General features: G+C 46.1%; 1 protein-coding gene across 12 annotated transcripts in view; it reads left to right on the forward strand.

Moving 5' to 3' along the window:
• Positions 1-23877, forward strand: part of nedd4l (NEDD4 like E3 ubiquitin protein ligase) — a 542434-nt gene that overhangs the window by 327753 nt on the left and 190804 nt on the right. The window contains exon 1 of one of the 12 annotated variants that reach the window (XM_038790588.1): positions 21728-21749. The exons of the other annotated variants lie outside the window; for them this stretch is intronic. The gene's annotated coding sequence lies outside the window, so the exon portion shown is untranslated. Of the gene's footprint in view, positions 1-21727; positions 21750-23877 lie in introns of those variants that run through there. 12 annotated transcript variants of the gene reach the window in all.

Genomic DNA, 23877 nt, shown 5'->3' on the forward strand with positions numbered 1-23877 from the left:
AAAGTCATTTTCCGGAATCTTTTCTTCTCCAGTAATAGCCAGCTATAAAATCCATGTTGAGCCATTTTTTAAAGACTGCGCATCGCCTCTTGCAAAAACACTTAACGGAAAAAAAATTCAATGCTTTTATCCAAACCATCAAAATTAACAGGATTTTGCTGCTGCTTTATCCCTGTCCAGCGTCAACAATTTAAGAAAAGTGTTTGCAAGAGATGCAGGGAGCTTGTGAGGAATAATCTTGTAACTCAGTGAGTGGTAATGACCTGGAACTCCCTGCCTATGAGGGTGGTGGAAGCTGAGACGATAAATGATTTCAAAATAAAATTGGATGAATACTTGAAGGAACTAAACTTGCAGGGCTATGGGTTGGCAGGGGAGGGGGGGGGGGGGGGGGGAGATGGGACTGACTGGTTTGCTGTACAGAGAAAGCCGGTAAGGTCACTGTGCTATTATGACTCTATATGCTTACAGTCCTGCAGAATTCTAAACACTGAAATGTCCACTTTGGTATGAACTTTAACTATGCATCACCAAGTTGTTGCTTCTGCACTTCAAATGCCTCCAATTTGTCGTGACATTTTGGCAGCCACTTATCTGCTAAATCATACTGTCTCCAATATTTGTGGCCTTTGATATCCACTGAAACCATCACACTATCTCACCTTTGTTGTTCCCCCTCTGTGGCCCTCAGCTCTGCTGCCTTAATCCAAGAGTAAGAAGTCTTACAACACCAGGTTAAAGTCCAACATGTTTGTTTCAAACACTAGCTTTCGGAGCACTGCTCCTTCCTCAGGTGAATGAAGAGGTATGTTCCAGAAATAATGTTTAACCTGGTGTTGTAAGACCCCAGTCCAACGCCGACATCTCCACATCATTAATCCAAGAGATTTGAAAATCTTTTTGACAACTGGTATAACATTCCATTGCCAGATCTGACTGGATCACGTCCTTGTCAAGTCTTGCTCTCCCATCACTAAAACTGACCATGCCTCAAAGATCATCCAGGAAAGTAAAGATCCTTCGCGGTTTCTCTTCTTCAAAACAATCTTATTAAACCACACCTGTATAATCATCACCTTTAAAAATAAGAGTGAGGAGCTCATTGACGTATTATTTTGCTACAGTTCCCTCCCAGCCCAGCTGACCTAACTTCCTTTAAGGTTCCGTATTTCCCTAACCTTGAATTTGCATCTTTCATTTGTTTCACTCCCATATCCCCTCCAGGTTTGCTTGTCGGCAAGTCCTATCTCTTGCATTCTGGACCGTATTCCTACTAAACTCCTGAGCACCCAATTTCCCTCCTGACTCCTATGTTTATTTTATATTGTTTTTTTTAAAATAATATTTATTGGAATTTTTTGAAAAATATATATCAACAAAACAATAATAATAATAAACACCCCCCGGCACCCATAACGACGCATATAACAAACCCCCCCCCCACCAAACCCAATAAACAACAGAATAAATTAACATAGAGCATAGAACGATACAGCGCAGTACAGGCCCTTCGGCCCACGATGTTGCACCGACATGGGAAGTCAAAAACTAAAGGCCATCTAACCTACACTGTGCCATTATCATCCATATGCTTATCCAATAAACTTTTAAATGCCCTCAATGTTGGCGAGTTCACTATTGTTGCAGGTAGGGCATTCCACGGTCTCACCACTCTTTGCGTAAAAAACCTACCTCTGACGTCTGTCCTATATCTATTACCCCTCAATTTAAGGCTATGTCCCCTCGTGCTCGCCACCTCCATCCGCGGGAGAAGGCTCTCACTGCCCACCCTATCTAACCCTCTGATCATTTTGTATGCCTCTATTAAGTTACCTCTTAACCTTCTTCTCTCTAACGAAAACAACCTCAAGTCCATCAGCCTTTCCTCATAAGATTTTCCCTCCATACCAGGCAACATCCTGGTAAATCTCCTCTGCACCCGTTCCAAAGCTTCCACGTCCTTCCTATAATGAGGCGACCAGAACTGTACACAATACTCCAAATGCGGCCGTACCAGAGTTTTGTACAACTGCAACATGACCTCATGGCTCCGGAACTCAATCCCTCTACCAATAAAGGCCAACACACCATAGGCCTTCTTCACAACCCTATCAACCTGGGTGGCAACTTTCAGGGATCTATGTTCATGGACACCGAGATCCCTCTGCTCATCCACACTACCAAGAATTTTACCATTAGCCAAATATTCCGCATTCCTATTATTCTTTCCAAAGTGAATCACCTCACACTTCTCTACATTAAACTCCATTTGCCACCTCTCAGCCGAGCTCTGCAGCTTATCTATGTCCCTCTGTAACCTGCAACGTCCTTCCACACTGTCTACAACTCCACCGACTTTAGTGTTGTCTGCAAATTTACTCACCCAACCTTCTGTGCCCTCCTCTAGGTCATTCTAGGGCAGCACGGTAGCATGGTGGTTAGCATAAATGCTTTCCCGCTCCAAGGTCCCAGGTTCGGTTCCCGGCTGGGTCACTGTCTGTGCGGAGTCTGCACGTCCTCCCCGTGTGTGCGTGGGTTTCCTCCGGGTGCTCCGGTTTCCTCCCACAGTCCAAAGATGTGCGGGTTAGGTGGATTGGCCATGCTAAATTGCCCGTAGTGTCCTAAAAAGTAAGGTTGGGGGGGGGGGGTTGTTGGGTTACGGGTATAGGGTAGATATGTGTGTTTGAGTAGGGTGATCATTGCTCGGCACAACATCGAGGGCCGAAGGGCCTGTTCTGTGCTGTACTGTTCTATGATTTATAAAAATGACAAACAGCAACGGCCCCAGATCAGATCCTTGTGGTACGCCACTCGTAACTGAACTCCATTCTGAACATTTGCCATCAACCACCACTCTCTGTCTTCTTTCAACTAGCCAATTTCTGATCCACATCTCTAAATCACCCTCAATCCCCAGCCTCCGTATTTTCTGCAATAGACGACCGCGGGGAACCTTATCAAACGCTTTACTGAAATCCATATACACCACATCAACTGCTCTACCCTCGTCTACCTGTTCAGTCACCTTCTCAAAGAACTCGATAAGGTTTGTGAGGCATGACCTACCCTTCACAAAACCATGCTGACTATCCCTAATCATATTATTCCTATCTAGATGATTATAAATCGTATCTCTTATAATCCTCTCCAAGACTTTACCCACAACAGACGTGAGGCTCACCGGCCTATAGTTACCGGGGTTATCTCTACTCCCCTTCTTGAACAAAGGGACTACATTTGCTATCCTCCAGTCCTCTGGCACTATTCCTGTAGCCAATGATGACATAAAAATCAAAGCCAAAGGCTCAGCAATCTCTTCCCTGGCTTCCCAGAGAATCCTAGGATAAATCCCATCAGGCCCCGGGGACTTCTCTATTTTCACCTTCTCCAGAATTGCCAACACTTCTTCCCTACGCACCTCAATGCCATCTATTGTAATAGCCTGGGTCTCAGCATTCTCCTCCACAACATTATCTTTTTCCTGAGTGAATACTGACGAAAAGTATTCATTTAGTATCTCGCTTATCTCCTCAGCCTCCACACACAACTTCCCACCACTGTCCTTGACTGGCCCTACTCTTACCCTAGTCATTCTTTTATTCCTGACATACCTATGGAAAGCTTTTGGGTTTTCCTTGATCCTACCTGCCAAAGACTTCTCATGTCCCCTCCTTGCTCGTCTTAGCTCTCTCTTTAGATCCTTCCTCGCTTCCTTGTAACTATCAAGCGCCCCAACTGAAACTTCACGCCTCATCTTCACATAGGCCTCCTTCTTCCTCTTAACAAGAGATTCCACTTCTTTGGTAAACCACGGTTCCCTCGCTCGACACCTTCCTCCCTGCCTGACTGGTACGTACTTATCAAGAACATGCAATAGCTGTTCCTTGAACAAGCTCCACATATCCAGTGTGCCCAACCCTTGCACCCTACTTCTCCAACCTACACATCCTAAGTCATGTCTAATGGCATCATAATTGCCCTTCCCCCAGCTATGACTCTTGCCCTGCGGGGTATACTTATCCCTTTCCATCACTAACGTAAAGGTCACCGAATTGTGGTCACTGTTTCCAAAGTGCTCACCTACCTCCAGATCTAACACCTGGCCTGGTTCATTTCCCAAAACCAAATCCAATGTGGCCTCGCCTCTTGTTGACCTGTCAACATATTGTGTCAGGAAACCCTCCTGCACACATTGTACAAAGAACGACCCATCTAATGTACTCGAACTATATCTTTTCCAGTCAATATTTGGAAAGTTAAAGTCTCCCATAACAACTACCCTGTTACTTTCGCTCTTTTCCAGGATCATCTTTGCCATCATTTCCTCTACATCCCTAGAACTATTACGGATGTAGAGGAAACAAACCACCAATAAGCAAATTAACTTAAACACTATCCCCCTAAACCCCCCCCCCCCCTTTCCCCCCCTCCCCCCCGGGTTGCTGCTGCTGCTGACCTAGTACCTTACCGTTGAGCCAGAAAGTCGAGGAAAGGCTGCCACCTCCTAAAGAACCCTTGTACCGACCCCCTCAGGGCGAACTTGACCCTCTCCAACTTAATGAATCCCGCCATGTCATTAATCCAGGGCTCCACACACTGAGGTCTCGCATCTTTCCACTGCAGCAAGATCCTCCGCCGGGCTACTAGGGACGCAAAGGCCAAGACATCGGCCTCTTTCGCCTCCTGCACTCCCGGCTCCATCCCAACCCCAAATATTGCGAGTCCCCAGCCTGGCTTGACCCTGGATCCCACCACCCTCGACACCGTCCCTGCCACCCCCTTCCAGAACTCCTCCAGTGCCGGGCATGCCCAGAACATATGGGCATGGTTCGCTGGATTCCCCGAACACCTGATGCACCTGTCTTCGCCCCCAAAGAACCTTCTCATCCTAGATCAGGACATGTGGGCCCGGTGCAGCACCTTGAACTGGATGAGACTAAGCCTCGCACATGAAGAGGAGAAGTTCACCCTCTCCAGGGCGTCCGCCCATGTCCCCTCCTCAATCTGCTCCCCCAGTTCCACCTCCCACTTAGCCTTCAGCTCCTCTACCGACGCCTCCCCCACCTCCTGCATTACCTGGTAGATGTCAGACACCTTCCCATCCCTGACCCACACCCCCGAAAGCACCCTATCCCTTAACCCCCGCGGGGGCAGCAAAGGGAACCCCTCCACCTGTTGCCTAGCAAACGCCTTGACCTGAAGGTACCTAAACATATTCCCCGGGGGAGCTCAAACTTCTCCTCCAGTTCACCAAGGCTCGCGAACCTCCCGTCAATAAACAGGTCTCCCAACTTCCTAATCCCCGTCCTGTCCCACCCCAGGAACCGCCATCCATGTTCCCTGGGACAAACCGGTGGTTCCACCGCAGCGGGGCCTCCACCGAGCCCCCCACTTCCCCCCTGTGTCACCTCCACTGCCCCCAAATTTTGAGGGTGGCCGCCACCACCGGTATCGTGGTGTACCTCGTTGGAGGGAGCGGCAACGGAGCCGTTACCAGTGCCTTCAGGCTCGTGCCTCCGCAGGACGCCATCTCCATCCTTTTCCATGCTGCCCCCTCCCCCTCCATTACCCACTTGCGTACCATCGAGACATTAGCTGCCCAATAGTACCCAGAGAGGTTGGGCAGCGCCAGCCCCACTCTATCCCTGCCCTGCTCCAAAAAGAGCTTACCCTCGGAGTCCCGTGCGCCCAAACAAATCCCAGAATGCTGCTGTTCACCCTCCTAAAAAAGGCCCTCGGAATGAAAATGGGGAGGCACTGAAACAAAAACGAAAACCTCGGGAGCACCGTCATTTTAACGGACTGTACTCTACCCGCCAACGACAACGGCAGCATGTCCCATTTATTTTATATTGTTAACAATTCTCATTCTTTAGACAATCCCTCCCTCTCTCCTCTCAACATTGTTTCCTTTGTCCTAACTTGTATCAAATGCTATTATCAGTCACTCCTGTGGTTACCGTCTCCTATTTAAAGTACACCAGGATTTTAAAATTCGCACAATTGATTTCAAATTTCTCTAAGACGTCACCCCTTCTGTAATCCCTTTGAAACCCTACAGCCCCCAAAGATTGCCTGGGTTCTGCATATTCTGGTCTGTTGTACATATCTAATTTTTTATTGCACCATCATTTTCTGGTATCTCTTCAAGGTTCCAAGCTTTGGAATTCCCCTCCCTGAGTTAGTCTGCCTCTCTACCTCTTGAAAATATGAAATAGGAGCAGAAGTGGTCGTTTGGCCCCTTGAGCCAGCTTCACCATTCAATGGCTCATCTGCTTATATTTCGAATTCCACATTCCCATAACCTTAAATTCATGGGAATCAATCTACCTCTGCCTTAAAAATATTCAATGACCCCAGCCTCCACTGCCATTTGAGGCACTGTGTCCCACAGTTACAGCACGGTAGCATGGTGGTTAGCACAATTGCTTCACAGCTCCAGGGTCCGAGGTCCGATTCCCGGCTTGGGTCACTGTCTGTGCGGAATCTGCACGTTCTCCCCATGTCTGCGTCGGTTTCCTCCGGGTGCTCCGGTTTCCTCCCACAGTCCAAAGATGTGCAGGTTAGGTGGATTGGCCATGCTAAATTGCCCTTAGTGTCCAAAATTGTCCTTAGTGTTGGGTGGGATTACTGGGTTATGGGGATAGGATGGGGGTGTGGGCTTGGGAAGGATGCCCTTTCCAAGAGCCGGTGCAGACTCGATGGGCTGAATGGCCTCCTTCTGCACTGTAAATTCTATAAGTTGCACAATCCTCGAAAGAAAACAGTTCTCTTCACCTCCGTCCTAAAAGGGAGACCCCTAATTTTAAAATGATATTCCCTAGTCCTGGGTTCACCCACAAAGGGAATCTTGTTGAGACCATTCAGGATATACTTAATCAAGTCACCCCTCACTTATAAACTCCAGCAGAAAGAAGTCCAGTCTTCAGAACATTTCCTCATAAAATGAACCGCTCAGTCCAGGTATCAATCTTGTAAACCTGCACTGAACCACTTCCAACACATAGCATCTTTACTTTTATTTTCAATTCCTCTCTTAATAAAGGATAGGTTTCCATTTGCCGCCTTAATTACTTACTGTGCATAAACTTCTTGTGACACATGCATGAGAAGACCTAGAACCCTCTTTTGCCCCTCTGAATTCTGCAATTGATCTCCATTTCAGTAATACACTGCTTTTTTTATTCTTCCGACCAAAGTGAACAACTTCGCACATTATGCTCCATTTGCCTGATTTCTTCCACTCAGTCAACCTATCTATACCCGCCTGTCTGCTTCTGTCCACTTGACAATATGTTTTCCCACCTCTCTTTGTGCCATCTGCAAATTTAGCCACCATACCTTCGCTCCCCTCATCTAAGTAATTGATATAAATTGTAAAAGTTTGGGGCCCCCCCCACAGACCCCTGCGGGACTCCAATCGTCACATTCAGACAATCAGAAGAAAACCCATCTATGTATACTCTGGGGTTTTCTGCCAGCAGCCAATCTTCTGTCCAAGCTAATATGTTACCCCCTACACCATGGGCTTTTATTTTACACAATGCCCTTTTGATGCTTTCATCTACAGGATCCCCTTTATCCAAAACACATGTGATTCCTTCAAAGAACTCTGATCAGTTGGTTAAACATGATTTCCCTTTCACAAAACCATTCTGACTCTTCCAGGTTGACCTTGGGTTTTTCAATTGCCCAGCTGGGACCTCATTAATAATTGTTTCTTACAGTTATTCATGAAGGTAGCAGTAATTTTTATCTTCTGTGTATCCTGCCCCACTCAACATGGATTTACAGCTGTCCTCCTACCCAGCTTCTTCCCACCACCCATTGCTGAGAAAGTATATAATACAACAGTCTGTACTCATCCCCCCCACAATGTGCAAACAATCTCTCCATGTTGGGGCATCGTAGAATTTACAGTGCAGAATGAAGCCTTTCGGCCTATCAACTCTGTGCCGGCCCTTGGAAAGAGCACCCTACACAAGCCACGCCTCCACCCTATCCCTGTAAACCCAGTAACCGACCTAGCCTCTTTGGACACTAAGGGGCAATTTAGCAAGGCAAATCCACCTAACCTGCACATCTTTGGACTGTCGGAAGAAACCGGAGCACCCGGAGGAAACCCACACCCATGGGGAGAACGTGCAAACTCCACACAGGCAGTCACCCGAGGCCGGAATTGAACTCGTGTCCCTGAAGCTGTGAGGCAGCAATGCTAGCCATTGTGCCTTTCCAGTGACCCACCCCTTACCCTACACTTCGGAAGACTTTGTCCAAACCTGTTAACACTGCAAGATGATTGGAATATCAAGTTTATGGAATCCCGAGAACCTTTTTGCGTGCAGTCATGAACAAAAGCTTAGATGGGGAGTGGAGTGGTAATTTGTGAGAAATAGAAAGCATTGCACTGTGGGAAGTTAGTGAAGGAAGTGGGAAGCTAGAAAATGGCCTCATTACAACAGAGCTGGAGCAATTCAAGGAACCTCTGGCCATAAACATAATACAGTTTGATAAATCTTTAAGCGCACGACTCTAAATGCTGACAGAAACTTTGGACTAGACAATGACTAATTCACCCGAATATTCAAGAATAGATTTTGGGTGTGTTTCATAGACAACGAATTTAAGTAATGGTGGGATTTTGATGATCTCAGACATGTAGATTGCACATCATTATTAAACTTAAGCTAAATAACAGTCTTAAATTGGAATTTACTCCCAGATATTCATTATCATGTACTGTAATATAATCACGGGCTTTAGGCGAGCAACTGTGAAAGAGTAAGGTTTGCACATTTGAATGTGCTTGGAACTCTGGGATCCAGCCAGACTTCTTAATTAAAACAATGGGCAGGCTTTTATAATTGATGAGGTTTCCTACCCCGGCACCTGAAGACTTGGCAGGGAACGCCGAGATGGAATTCCTGCTCCTCACTTGGTGGAAGTCCTGTCTCTCAGATTGTCTGGCAGCTCTGTGGCCCCAGCAGTGCCAGTGGCAGCAGTGACCTGGACTGGCTGCTAAAAGACACTTCAGGCTTTCAACTGGGGCTTAGGTGGGCGGGCGCCATAAACCTCTCCATTCCCATGTCTAATTAGGGATCCGGCCGGGAGGACAGCGGAAAGGCCAGCCCGGAAATTTGGCCCCCACCATTGACCCACCCTGAGGACTGCAAACCAGCCAGTGGGGAAAAGGTAAAATTCCCCCAATTTAATTGTGTTTTCCTTCTATTAGCATGCTGTCCATTGGACTGCAGTGACGATTATTAGCTGAAGGCACCTGCCATTTCACTTTAGCTAGTTATTTAGTAGCTTTGGATCACAAATTCCTATATATCTTCTCCTCCCCTCAAGCCAGAAACAGTCTGAAGTTTGTATCAGAAACTTGTCCAGTACAGACTTGGGCCTTACACTGCCATATTGGTTCCAACCTTTTTAACTTTGTGTACTTTTGCTGTTTATTGTGACATGCTTGGCGTGGAATATTAAGTTCCATTTGAGTCATCTATATAAAATTATAATTACAAATAGTTTTAACTTCTATCAACAAACTCTTGTTGGCAGAAATCCAGAAGAGGTTGGCAATTTTCAAATCAGAATTTTTAAAGTCTACTTCTTAGAATTATATTGACCAATGTGATCCCAAACAAAATGTATTAATTTGCTTAGTGATGACTTGAGGTTTGACATTTAGCATAAGCAAGCAGCTTTTGTTTTGTCAACAAACCTTTGGAAGTAGTTTTTATTCGGTTGTCATGTCAGGAGCGGTTAAGAACTTATTGGAGTTTAGAAGGATGAGGTGGGGATCTTATTGAATGTTACAGGATACTGAGAGGTCTTGATAGAGTGTATGTGGAGAGGATGTTTCCATGAGTAGGAAAAACTAGAACCCGAGGCCACACTTCATACCGAAGGGACGGCCCTTTAAAACACACATGAGGAATTTCTTCAGCCAAAGGTAATGAATCTGTGGAACTCTTTGCTGCAGAAGGCTGTGGAGGCCAAATCACTGAGTGTCTTTAAGACCGAGATAGATAAGTTTTTGATTAATAAGGGGATCAGAGGTTATGGGGATGAGAAATGTATCTGCCAAGATTGACTGGTGGAGCAGACTCGATGAGCCGAATGGCCTGATTCTGCTCCTATGTCTTATGGCTAACTGAGTAATTTATTGATGTTGGTGTGACTGATATAACTGCTTTATTGATAAACTAAATTGAACTAATTGGAGCTGTAGAATAGCTCCTCTGTATCAACAGGCCAACTCGGTGCCAACAAAAATGTCTAGTCAGCCCAGACTGTTTAGCCTGAATATCTCTGAGGTTGCGATTGTCAAGTTCAAACACAGAGTTGGAATAAACCCCTGGGATCAGCTGATGCTGAGGATGAAGGCTTCTGTAGTCTAGTTGTTGGTTCCCTCCAGCAGTGTCCCTTTTTTCCCCAAATAATTCCTGCTTGGAGAACGACGATTGGCGATGAAATGTTCGAGTGTGGCAATTGAAGTTTGAGTTTAACATAGGGCATGTGCAGTTTGGAAGCAAACCAATTTGATTGAAACAAAAACAGAAAATGCTGGGCAATCTCAGCAGGTCTGACAGCATTTGTGAAGAGTGAAGGGAGCTAATGTTTCAAGTCTGATTGAACCGTGACCAGGACACTGCTGGTTATTTCCATGGGGAAATGTCTGTTTCCTCTCCTGCTGAATAGATGTGCTTTTGGGTATTATGATTCAATCATTACCAGCTTCTGTCTGATACAATAGCAAATCATATCGTTCAATTGAATTCAAAGTGATTGAAAAGATGTTCAGTGAAAATGGTGAGAAGAAATTTCATTGCTGTCCTTGCTTTCCAGCAAGTGTTGCTGGCACATGCCAAGTAAGATGTTTTATTTCCAAATTTGGAACTTTGAAACAAATGATACTGGCTTTACCAACACCTTAGTTAAGATCAAGGAACCTTAAGCTTCTATCGAGGTGAACTTGAAACTGGGGTTCAAATAATGACTGAAGTATTAAAGTATTGTTGTGTTTTTCAGTGCAGATTCAGATCCTACACCAGCAAATAAATAGGAAAAAGCTGCAGATTTTGGAAATGTTAAAAATCAATGGGAAGTTTTAAGACATGCAGGATAGAAAGAGATAAATCCAAATTACTGCAGTTGCTGGAATCTGAAACCAAAGAGAACATAGAACATAGAACGATACAGCGCAGTACAGGCCCTTCGGCCCTCGATGTTGCACCGACATGGTAAGTCAAAAACTAAAGGCCATCTAACCTACACAATGCCATTATCATCCATATGCTTATCCAATAAACTTTTAAATGCCCTCAATGTTGGCGAGTGCACTACTGTTGCAGGTAGGGCATTCCACGGCCTCACCACTCTTTGCGTAAAAAAACCTACCTCTGACCTCTGTCCTATATCTATTACCCCTCAATTTAAGACTATGTCCCCTCGTGCTCTCACTGTCCACCCTATCTAACCCTCTGATCATTTTGTATGCCTCTATTAAGTCACCTCTTAACCTTCTTCTCTCTAACGAAAACAACCTCGAGTCCATCAGCCTTTCCTCATAAGATTTTCCCTCCATACCAGGCAACATCCTGGTAAATCTCCTCTGCACCCGTTCCAAAGCTTCCACGTCCTTCCTATAATGAGGCGACCAGAACTGTACGCAATACTCCAAATGCGGCCGTACTAGAGTTTTGTACAACTGCAACATGACCTCATGGCTCCGGAACTCAATCCCTCTACCAATAAAGGCCAACACACCATAGGCCTTCTTCACAACCCTATCAACCTGGGTGACAACTTTCAGGGATCTATGTACATGGACACCGAGATCCCTCTGCTCATCCACACTACCAAGAATTTTACCATTAGCCAAATATTCCGCATTCCTGTTATTCTTTCCAAAGTGAATCACCTCACACTTCTCCACATTAAACTCCATTTGCCACCTCTCAGCCGAGCTCTGCAGCTTATCCATGTCCCTCTGTAACCTGCAACATCCTTCCGCACTGTCTACAACTCCACCGACTTTAGTGTCGTCTGCAAATTTACTCACCCATCCTTCTGCGCCCTCCTCTAGGTCATTTATAAAAATGACAAACAGCAACGGTCCCAGAACAGATCCTTGTGGTACGCCACTCGTAACTGAACTCCATTCTGAGCATTTCCCATCAACCACCACTCTCTGTCTTCTTTCAACTAGCCAATTTCTGATCCACATCTCTAAATCACCCTCAATCCCCAGCCTCCGTATTTTCTGCAATAGCCGACCGTGGGAAACCTTATCAAACGCTTTACTGAAATCCATATACACCACGTCAACTGCTCTACCCTCGTCTACCTGTTCAGTCACCTTCTCAAAGAACTCGATAAGGTTTGTGAGGCATGACCTACCCTTCACAAAACCATGCTGACTATCCCTAATCATATTATTCCTATCTAGATGATTATAAATCGTATCTTTTATAATCCTCTCCAAGACTTTACCCACAACAGACGTGAGGCGCACCGGCCTATAGTTACCGAGGTTATCTCTACTCCCCTTCTTGAACAAAGGGACCACATTTGCTATCCTCCAGTCCTCTGGCACTATTCCTGTAGCCAATGATGACATAAAAATCAAAGCCAAAGGCTCAGCAATCTCTTCCCTGGCTTCCCAGAGAATCCTAGGATAAATCCCATCCGGCCCCGGGGACTTATCTATTTTCACCTTGTCCAGAATAGCCAACACTTCTTCCCTACGCACCTCAATGCCATCTATTCTAATAGCCTGGGTCTCAGCATTCTCCTCCACAACATTATCTTTTTCCTGAGTGAATACTGACGAAAAGTATTCATTTAGTATCTCGCTTATCTCCTCAGCCTCCACACACAACTTCCCACCACTGTCTTTGACTGGCCCTACTCTTACCCTAGTCATTCTTTTATTCCTGACATATCTATAGAAAGCTTTTGGGTTTTAGATAGATAGATAGAACAGTACAGCACAGAACAGGCCCTTCGGCCCTCGATGTTGTGCCGAGCAATGATCACCCTACTCAAACCCACGTATCCACCCTATACCCGTGACCCAACAACCCCCCCCCCCCCCCCCCCCCCCCAACCTTACTTTTTAGGACACCGGGCAATTTAGCATGGCCAATCCACCTAACCTGCACATCTTTGGACTGTGGGAGGAAACCGGAGCACCCGGAGGAAACCCACGCACACACGGGGAGGACGTGCAGACTCCGCACAGACAGTGACCCAGCCGGGAACTGAACCTGGGACCCTGGCGCTGTGAAGCATTTATGCTAACCACCATTCCTTGATCCTACCTGCCAAAGATTTCTCATGTCCCCTCCTTGCCCATCTTAGCTCTCTCTTTAGATCCTTCCTCGCTTCCCTGTAACTATCAAGCGCCCTAACTGAAACTTCACGCCTCATCTTCACATAGGCCTCCTTCTTCCTCTTAGAACATAGAACATAGAACACTACAGCGCAGTACGGGCCCTTCGGCCCTCGATGTTGCGCCGACCTGTGAAACCATCTGAAGCCTATCTGACCTACACTATTCCATTTTCATCCATATGTCTATCCAGTGACCACTTAAATGCCCTTAAAGTTGGCGAGTCTACTACTGTTGCAGGCAGGGCGTTCCACACCCCTACTACTCTCTGAGTAAAGAAACTGCCTCTGACATCTGTCCTATATCTCTCACCCCTCAATTTAAAGCTATGTCCCCTCGTGTTGGTCATCACCATCCGAGGAAAAAGACTCTCACTGTCCACCCTATCTAACCCTCTGACTATCTTATATGTCTCTATTAAGTCACCTCTCAGCCTTCTCCTCTCTAACGAAAACAACCTCAATTCCCTGAGCCTTTCCTCGTAAGACCTTCCCTCCATACCAGGCAACATCCTAGTAAATCTCCTCTGAACCCTTTCCAAAGCTTCCACATCCTTCCTATAATGTGGTGACCAGAACTGCACGCAGTACTCCAGGTGTGGCCGCACCAGAGTTATGTACAGCTGCAGCATGACCCTGTGGTTCCGAAACTCAATCCCCCTGCTTATAATGGCTAGCACACCATATGCCTTCTTAACAGCCCTATTAACCTGGGTGGCAACTTTCAAGGATTTATGTACCTGGATGCCGAGATCTCTTTGTTCATCTACACTACCAAGAATCTTGCCATTAGCCCAGTACTCTGCATTCCTGTTACTCCTTCCAAAGTGAACCACCTCACACTTTTCCGCATTAAACTCCATCTGCCACCTCTCAGCCCAGCTCTGCAGCTTATCTATGTCCCTCTGTATCCTATAACATCCTTCAGCACTATCCACAACTCCACCGACCTTCGTGTCATCTGCAAATTTACTAACCCATCCTTCTACACCCTCTTCCAGGTCATTTATAAAAATGACAAACAGCAGTGGCCCCAAAACAGATCCTTGCGGTACACCACTAGTAACTGAACTCCAGGATGAACATTTGCCATCAACCACCACCCTCTGTCTTCTTTCAGCTAGCCAATTACTGATCCAAACCGCTAAATCACCTTCAATTCCATACTTCCTTATTTTCTGCAATAGCCTACCGTGGGGAACCTTATCAAACGCCTTACTGAAATCCATATACACCACATCAACAGCTTTACCCTGATCCACCTGTTTGGTCACCTTCTCAAAAAACTCAATAAGGTTTGTGAGACATGACCTACCCTTCACAAAACCGTGTTGAGTATCGCTAATCAACTTGTTCTTTTCAAGATGATTATAAACCCTATCTCTTATAACCTTTTCCAACATTTTACCCACAACCGAAGTAAGGCTCACAGGTCTATAATTACCAGGGTTGTCTCTACTCCCCTTCTTGAACAAGGGGACAACATTTGCTATCCTCCAGTCTTCCGGCACTATTCCTGTCGACAAAGACGACATAAATATCAAGGACAAAGGCTCTGCAATCTCCTCCCTCGCTTTCCAGAGAATCCTAGGATAAATCCCATCTGGCCCAGGGGACTTACCTATTTTGACATTTTCTAAAATTGCTAACACCTCCTCCTTTTGAACCTCAATTCCATCTAGCCTGGTCGACTGAACCTGAGTGTTCTCCTCGACAACATTGTCTTTCTCCAGTGTAAACACTGACGAAAAATATCCATTTAATGCTTCCCCTATCTCCTCTGATTCCACACACAACTTTCCACTACTATCCTTGATTGGCCCTAATCTTACTCTAGTCATTCTTTTGTTCCTGATATACCTATAGAAAGCCTTAGGGTTTTCCTTGATCCTATCCGCCAACGACTTTTCGTGTCCTCTCCTCGCTCTTCTTAACTCTCCCTTTAGGTCCTTCCTGGCTAACTTGTAACTCTCAAGTGCCCTAACTGAGCCTTCATGTCTCATCCTAACATAAGCCTTCTTCTTCCTCTTGACAAGTGCTTCAACTTCCTTAGTAAACCACGGCTCCCTTGCTCGACAACTTCCTCCCTGCCTGACAGGTACATACTTATCAAGGACACGCAGTAGCTGTTCCTTGAAAAAGCTCCACATTTCGATTGTACCCATCCCCTGCAGTTTCCTTCCCCATCCTATACCTCCTAAATCTTGCCGAATAGCATCATAATTGCCTTTCCCCCAGCTATAATTCTTGCCTTGCGGTATATACCTATCCCTGCCCATTGCTAAAGTAAACATAACCGAGTTGTGATCACTATCACCAAAGTGCTCACCTACATCTAAATCTAACACCTGGCCGGGTTCATTACCCAGTACCAAATCCAATGTGGCCTCGCCCCTTGTTGGTCTGTCTACATACTGTGTCAGAAAACCCTCCTGCACACACTGCACAAAAACTGACCCATCTATAGTACTCGAACTATAGTATTTCCAGTCAATATTTGGAAAGTTAAAGTCCCCCATAACAACTACCCTGTTACTCTCGCTCCTGTCAAGAATCATCTTTGCAATCCTTTCCTCGACATCTCTGGGACTATTCGGAGGTCTATAGACAACTCCCAACAGGGTGACCTCTCCTCTACTGTTCCTAACCTCGGTCCATACTGCCTCAGTAGACGAGTCCTCAAGCGTCCTTTCTACCGCCGTAATACTTTCCTTGATTAACAATGCCACACCCCCCCCTCTTTTACCATCTTCTCTGTTCTTACAGAAACATCTAAATCCTGGAACCTGCAACAACCATTCCTGTCCCTGCTCTACCCATGTCTCCGAAATCGCCACAACATCGAGATCCCAGGTACCAACCCATGCTGCAAGCTCACCCACCTTATTCCGGATGCTCCTGGCGTTGAAGTAGACACACTTCAAACCAGCGTCCTGCTTGCCGGTGCCCTCTTTCGAACTTTTAACCCTATCCCTGACCTCACTACTCTCAACATCCTGTACACTGGGACTACAATTTAGGTTCCCATCCCCCTGCTGAATTAGTTTAAACCCCCCCGAAGAGCACTAGCAAATCTCCCCCCCAGGATATTGGTACCCCTCTGGTTCAGGTGAAGACCATCCTGTTTGTAGAGGTCCCACCTACCCCAGATCTCTTAACAAGAGATTCCACTTCTTTGGTAAACCACGGTTCCCTCGCTCGACCCCTTCCTCCCTGCCTGACTGGTACGTACTGATCAAGAACACGCAATAGCTGTTCCTTGAACAAGCTCCACATATCCAGTGTGCCCAACCCTTGCAGCCTACTTCTCCAACCTACACATCCTAAGTCATGTCTAATGGCATCATAATTGCCCTTCCCCCAGCTATAACTCTTGCCCTGCAGGGTATACTTATCCCTTTCCATCACTAATGTAAAGGTCACCGAATTGTGGTCAAAAATGCTAGAAAATCTCAGCAGGTCTGACAGCATCTGTAGGGAGAGAAAAGAGCTAACGTTTTGAGTCCAGATGATGATTTGTCAAAGCTAGAAAGAGAGTTTGATACAGTTAAAATAATTGTTCGCTGTCGCTGAGCCAATTTTGGATCCAGGTTTCCAGCTTTGCCTGTATCCCTTGGGATCCCGCTTTCCTGACCGGTGTGTCATGTGAGTCTTTCTAAAATGTCTTACTAAAATCCACGTAGGCTGTCTTCACTGCACTGCCCTCATCAATGCCCCCCTGTTACATCCTCAATATATCTGATTTAAGTTAGTCAGAAAAAATCTTCCCAAACAAAGCCATGCTGACTATCCCAGATTGATCTGTGCCTTTCTAAGTGACAGTTTAACCCATCTCTCAGAATTGATTCCAATAATTTTCCCACCACCGAAGTCAGTTTATTGTTTTCTGGCTTATCCCTCTTCATCTAGTTCTTCCACGCCTGGGCAATTCAGGCAGAAGGGAGGGTGGTGTCAGAGGATGGGGTGAGTGAGTGTGGCTGAACGGGGAGGGAAGGGCATGAGTGAATTATTGCAATTGAGCCGGGAGAGAACACAGAAGTGTGTGTAAGAGCATTAGAAATGTGTGTGTAAAGGTTATCCATATCCTGAAGCTCTCAAATGTCTGAGGATTTTCCTATGCAGTACCTAGGTTCAGAAAGTTTGGTCACTCCAACATTAAATTACGACCTTGAGAAAATCCATGTAGACCTTATCATCTGCACTATCCTTATCAATCCTCCTTGTTACCACCTAAAAAAAATTCAATCAAGTTAGTTACATATGATCTCCCTTTAACAAACCCATGCTACCTGTCTTTGATTACTCCATGCCTTTCTAAATTAAAATTTATTCTGTCAGAATTGATGCCAATAATTTTCCCACTACTGGTTGGACTGACTGGCCTGTAATTATTTGGTCCACTAGCTTTTGTGAAGTCAGACGCAAAATATTCCTGAAGACCAATACCCACATCTTCTGCCTCGACACATAAGTTAACTCTTTGGTCTTATATGGGCCCAACTCTTTACTTGGTTATCATCTTACTCTTAATGTATTGACAAAACATCTTTTGCTTCTCCTTGATTGATTTGTCAGTATTCTTTCATGCCCTCTCTTTGCTTTCCTAATTTCCTTTTTGATTTCACCCTCCGCTTTCTATACTCTTCTTGCCATTATTCTTGCAGTATTGAGTTCCCAGTCTTTGACTTGGGCTATCTTGGCACCCAGGGGGCCCTATATCTGATCGTCCCACCCTTTCCCTTTTGTGGGAAGATGTTTACTTGGAACTTCTTGAATCTCCATTTTAATGCCTCTCATTGCTCTGATACTGATTCACCTTCAAGTGGCTGTTTCCTGTCCACATTTGCTAAATCACTTTACAGTTTAGAACTTCAACTGCTGTTCTGTCTTTGTCCTTTTCCGTAATTATGTTAAAACTGACTGAATTATGGCAACTAGCAAAATGTTCCCCATTGCCACTCCTTCCACCTACCCAGCTTCCTTTCCTAAAGCCAAGCCCAGAATCGCACCCTCGCTTGTTTCACATGCGACATGACTGGCCAAAAATGTTCCCCTAAAGAAAATCTGTTCTCGCCATTCGTTTCAGACCGAAACTATCTTGTTAATATTAGAGTAGTGATTGTATCATTGAATGATATTTAGCAGTGGTGGGCGGCATGTGCCAGTGGCGCAGTGGTTAGCACCGCTGCCTACGGCACTGAGGTACCAGGATCGATCCCGGCCCCCTCCGTGTGGAGTTTGCACATTCTCCCCTTGTCTGCGTGGGTCTTGCCCCTACAACCCAAAGTTGTGCAGGGTAGGTGGATTGGCCACGCTAAATTGCCCCTTAATAGGAAAAAAATATTGGGGTAACCTAAATTTTAAAAAAATTGATATTTAGCAGTGTATGAAGGACCTGGGTGGAGTTCCCCTGAGGAACCGTCCGAGCGGCGGGCTGGAGAAGGCCATAGTTCCCCCAAGGATTCTCTGGAGTGGAAGACTGCCAAGCACAAAGATGGTCAAGGTGACGCTTCACGAGCTGACCTCTAACACGGATCTGATATGAAACAGGACCGGTTTGGCGAACACCACAGTTATGGATGTTGACCACCTCATCAGTTTCAAAACGGTGTCGAAGACGCGTCGGGCAACACCCTTGGAAATCGTGTGTGCAGTGCACGCTCGCGCTGATGTTGGGTACCACCAAACCAAACCCAAGTCCGGAGTCGGCGACCTATCAACATTTTGGTGGGGCCACCCCTGTAACAGCATGAGGGATTGTCCTATAAGGAAAGAGGCAACCTGCAAGCCTGGTATCCATCAAACCAGTGGTTTGTTTCTTCAGGCCCCGCTTCGAGGTTTGCACGGCACGTTTTGCCAATCCATGATGCCGGACAATGGGGCACATTGCGAACATGACTGATTCCATTCGCCTTCGTGAAGGCAGCAAACTCTTCACTAGTAAATGAGGCCATGTTGTCCGCAACAATATTCTCCGGTAATTCGTGGGCGGAACACAATGTGCCCAGCCGCTCAAACGTTGCGTGGGACATGCTGAACGTCATCTTGTGGACTTCCAGCTACTTCGAGTGCGCATCCACTATAATGCGAAACATGGAGCCCAAAATTGGACCAGTGAAATCCGCATGAACATTGGCCCAAGGACGTCCAGATGGGTGCAAATGTGACACTGCCAGAAACTTCTGATGCGCTGACACACAGGGCAGCGCTGAGCCACCAGATCAATGTCCGCATCGATGTTGGCCAATGTTTTCATTTTGAAAATGCCTGGATGAGCAGCATGCAGGTCTTTCAAACGTAAGTTAGCCTTTCGCAGGCAGGATGACTCTTGTGCCCCACTGAGGACATTATCTTCAATGGTCAGTTCCGACATCTTGGTCAAAAAAGCCTTTAAGTCTCTGGAAGCTTTTGCCATGGTCCACCGGATAAATCCAAGTGTCGCTAACACCGGATCATACTGGTGTCCAATCGCGGATGCAAGTAGTTATGGGCAAGCTGTCCATGAAATTGAGAACTGCCATGATTTTGTCGGCAGTGGGTGAATCCACCGAGATTACACCGAGATTACAGGTAATGGAAACCAGCTTAACGCGTCGACTTGCCCAGATGATGTTCGAATGATGTTCGAATAATAGAGCCCACCTCTGGACCTGGGCTCACTCAATTGGTGGCACCACTTTATCCTCACGAAAGAGGCCAAGCAGTGGCTTATGATCCGATATTATGAAAAGATGGCGCCCATAAACCTATTGGTAGAAGCGTTTAACTCCGAAGGCAACCACCAGGCTGCCTTCTCTAGGGCATAATTGCGCTATGCAGCTGTCAACGTCCTGGAGGCAAAGGCTTATTAGACGATCCTGGCCATCACCCATGTGATGGGAAAGAACAGTGCCAATGCCGTTTGGCGATGCGCCACACATCAAATGAGTCAGTACCTTGGACAAAACTAATGTCCGTTCACCAAACTGAATCCAGTCATCGCCATGCAACGATAAGGCCCTGTTTGGCTAAATGACCAATGCAGGCATGATGGGAAGGTTCTAGTCAACTTGAAATGAGACCTGATGTGGAGATATTGGTGTTGGACTGGGATGGGCACAGTAAGAAGTCTTACAGCACCAGGTTAAAGTCTAATAGGTTTATTTGGAATCACGAGTTTTGGAGCATAGCTCCTTCATTCGGTGAAAGTTTGATGAAAGTTTGCGAAATGCCAAGCAGAACTTGAGTTGGCAGCTTATGTCTGACCGATGTCTGAAGATGGGATTTGTGGTGAGAAGAAAGACCTCATTCAACAGTTCAAAATAGGACACAAATTTTGCCTGTCTTTGACACAGGTCAGAAGAGTATAAAGAATCAATTTTGAAGATTTTGCTTCAACGGCGACCTAGGGACAGCGAATGCAGTACCCTGAGTGAAGGCTCAGAGAATTGAACAGAATTGAACAGAAGAATTTGGCCAATTCAGTTCAAAGGGTCAATATCTACTTATGCCTGAAGCTGTGAGTCTTGAGACAAATTGTAATCAGTTGAATACATGGTGTATTTGATGCAGGTTTAGTTAATAAATCATGTTGAATCATAAGTTCTGTGTAGATTCTGCGATTTGGCAGAGAAATGCCCCAGTTCTTTTTTCCAGCTGCAATTCTTTTGCTGGCCAGGCTGACTTCCTCAGAGAGAGAGAGAGATACCTGCAAAACAAGTGGCTACTTTTGCAGGAGCACTGCAGGCTGCTGCTGTTACTGACAGGGATGGCTGCTGTTACTGTACCACTCACCTTTGGTGTGGCGAAACCCACAGCTGCTTATCTTCACAGAGGACACACTCACTCACTCAGACACACTGAGGTTGCTCTCTCAGATAGTTTTTAACCCCTCCTTTGTGTATTCCAAGTGGAAAATGGAATCCACTCGCAGGATCGCTCGAAATGGGATGGCCATTACGTCCTTCTGTCTTTACCAGAGATGGTAATCAGTCTCTTGATGCTTTCACAAATACCTCATCTGGACTAAGGGAGGGGTTCCATTGTCCCTTAGAGAATCACCCTGCAGCCATCCCTGTCACTGGCTGACTGGACTTTCTCAGCCTCCTTTTGGGTTTGTGTGCATTCTTAAAAAAATTCTGTTTTAAAGATTTTTAATTCCATGTTTTTTCTTTCTCCATCATCATGACACTACAGACCACAATCAACTGTCGAACTACAGAATGAAAACAGTTGAATACAAGTTAGAAGAAGTCATAAAAAACCACTGTCTGACTGAATCTTGAATGTGGTACTGGTTTTGGCTGCTGAGAAACAAAGGAGGCATTGTGGAGAACAACCACAAAGCTTAACTCAGTTGTTCCACGCTAGAGGTATGAGCAGATATGGCTGAAACCTTGTCTATTCAGCCGAGATAGAAATTTGGGAGATGAGAGCAAATGGAAATATAGGTGGCGAGCACTGGCAGAGGGTGGTTCAAAGATTTTTTTTTTTTTGTTGTAAAATTGAAGTTGAAATAAATGTGTTGAACAACGTTTGCCTTTCAAAGCTGCCATTAACTGCTTTTGAGAATTAGATTGTGTCATGGTAATATGCCCCTTTATTTTAGAAATGTGGGCCGGGATTCTCCGACCGCCCGCCGCCTGGTTGGACAATTCACGGGGGGAGGCGCGAATGTCGCCCCAACGCCGGCTGCCCTATTCTCCGGCGCCGTTTTTGGGCGGCGGCGGGATTCCTGCCACGCCAGTGGGGGCCAGTTTTAGCGGCCCACCCGACGATCCTCTGGGCCCCGATAGGCCGAGCGGCCGTCCATTTTTGGCCAGTCCCGCCAGCACGGCGAGACCTGGCAGGTGAGTATGCGGGTGTGGTCCTCGGGGACGCGGGGGATCCGACCCCGGGAGGGGCCCCCACGGTGGCCTGGCCCGCGTTCGGGGCCTACCGATCTGCGGGCGGACTTGTTCCGTGGGGGGACTTCTTTCCTCCATGCCGGGCCCCTGTCGGGCTTCGCCATATTGCCCAAGGGCCGCGCGGAGAAGAGAATCCCCCAAGCATGCGCGAAAATACGCCAGCCGGTCTGCGCCTAAGCGGAATCACGCTGGCTGTTCTGCGCATGCGCGCGATCACGCCAGCCGTTCTCGTTCTCAAGACGCGAACTTGAAGGTGTTATGGCCCAGGGTTTAGAGTAACCCAAAGTATATCGTGGAGTTCACCTGACCAACAACTTTTAATAGATTGTGATATGGGGAGCACACGGCCCACTCTACAGGTGTGGTACAGCAGAAATGGAAAAATATTTTTTAAAGCAAAACAATGTTTCTTCTATAAACTCAAGTCAACCTTTTTAAAACATACAGTGAACATCTTCGCAACCATTAATTCAAATGTAACCCCCAAAGAATACAACACTAAGCAATCCTTACATTCCTTTTGACATCCATAAGACTTAAAAAACCTTTTCATAGAAGCACATCAGGTTTAAATTCACTACTGAGAACAGTTATAACTCTGAATTCACCAAATGATCAAGAGATAGTCTTTACATGGCAGAGAGACCAACATTACACCTTCTGTAGCTGACTGCAGCTCCAACACTGAAACGATACCAAACAAAATACAGACACACCAAGCTTTTCTCAAAGTGAAACTAAAAGCTGACAGACAACTCCGCTCCACCCACACTGACATCACTGCAGTAATAAACACCCATTTCTTAAAGGTACACCCACTACAGTTCTATTAAAAAAAAACACCCATTTCTTAAAGGTACTTTCACATGACAAAGCGACTGGCCCTTTGGCGCCGGCTGGAGCGGCAGCAACCCCTCCGCTGCCCACTTAGCCCCCGCACTTTTGGGGGCTGTTGATGCTGGAGTGGTTGGCACCAGTTTTCCCGCCAGCATGGGGATATAGTCCCCAGAAGGGAGAATCCCGCCCATGGTTTTTTAACTTTCACTGATTGGAAATTTTGAAGTGAGACAGAACTAACCACTTAAAAATGCAAGGCCAACTTCCAAGCTGACGATGGAAAAGCAAATAATTGACCCTCGAGCGGTTGCGAAGAGAGACATTTCTTATAATTCAGAGAGCCATTGAAATTCAGTACTCTTTTAGAGAGACATTAAGAAGCAAAGTGGTGGATATTGAAACAATGGCTGCCACGGAAAGATGCACCCGAAATTCACAATGGGTTATGTATTTCAGGGTATTATTGCTAGCCACGAGAGTTTTAGGGACGGGAGAGAGCAAACTGTACCCCTTTATTTCCCCCATCTCTGCACAAGCAGAGGTTAACAAACAACAAAGAAAATTACAGCACAGGAACAGGCCCTTTGGCCCTTCAAGCCTGTGTCGACCATGATGCCCGTCTAAACTAAAATCTTCTGCACTTCCTTGGTCCGTATCCCACTATTTCCATCCTATTCATGTATTTTTCAATTTGCCCCTTAAACGCCACTATCGTCCCTGCTTCCACCACCTCCTCCGGCAGCGAGTTCCAGGCACC

This window comes from Scyliorhinus canicula, chromosome 3, assembly GCF_902713615.1.
Source record: "Scyliorhinus canicula chromosome 3, sScyCan1.1, whole genome shotgun sequence".
NCBI classification, from domain to species: domain Eukaryota; kingdom Metazoa; phylum Chordata; class Chondrichthyes; order Carcharhiniformes; family Scyliorhinidae; genus Scyliorhinus; species Scyliorhinus canicula.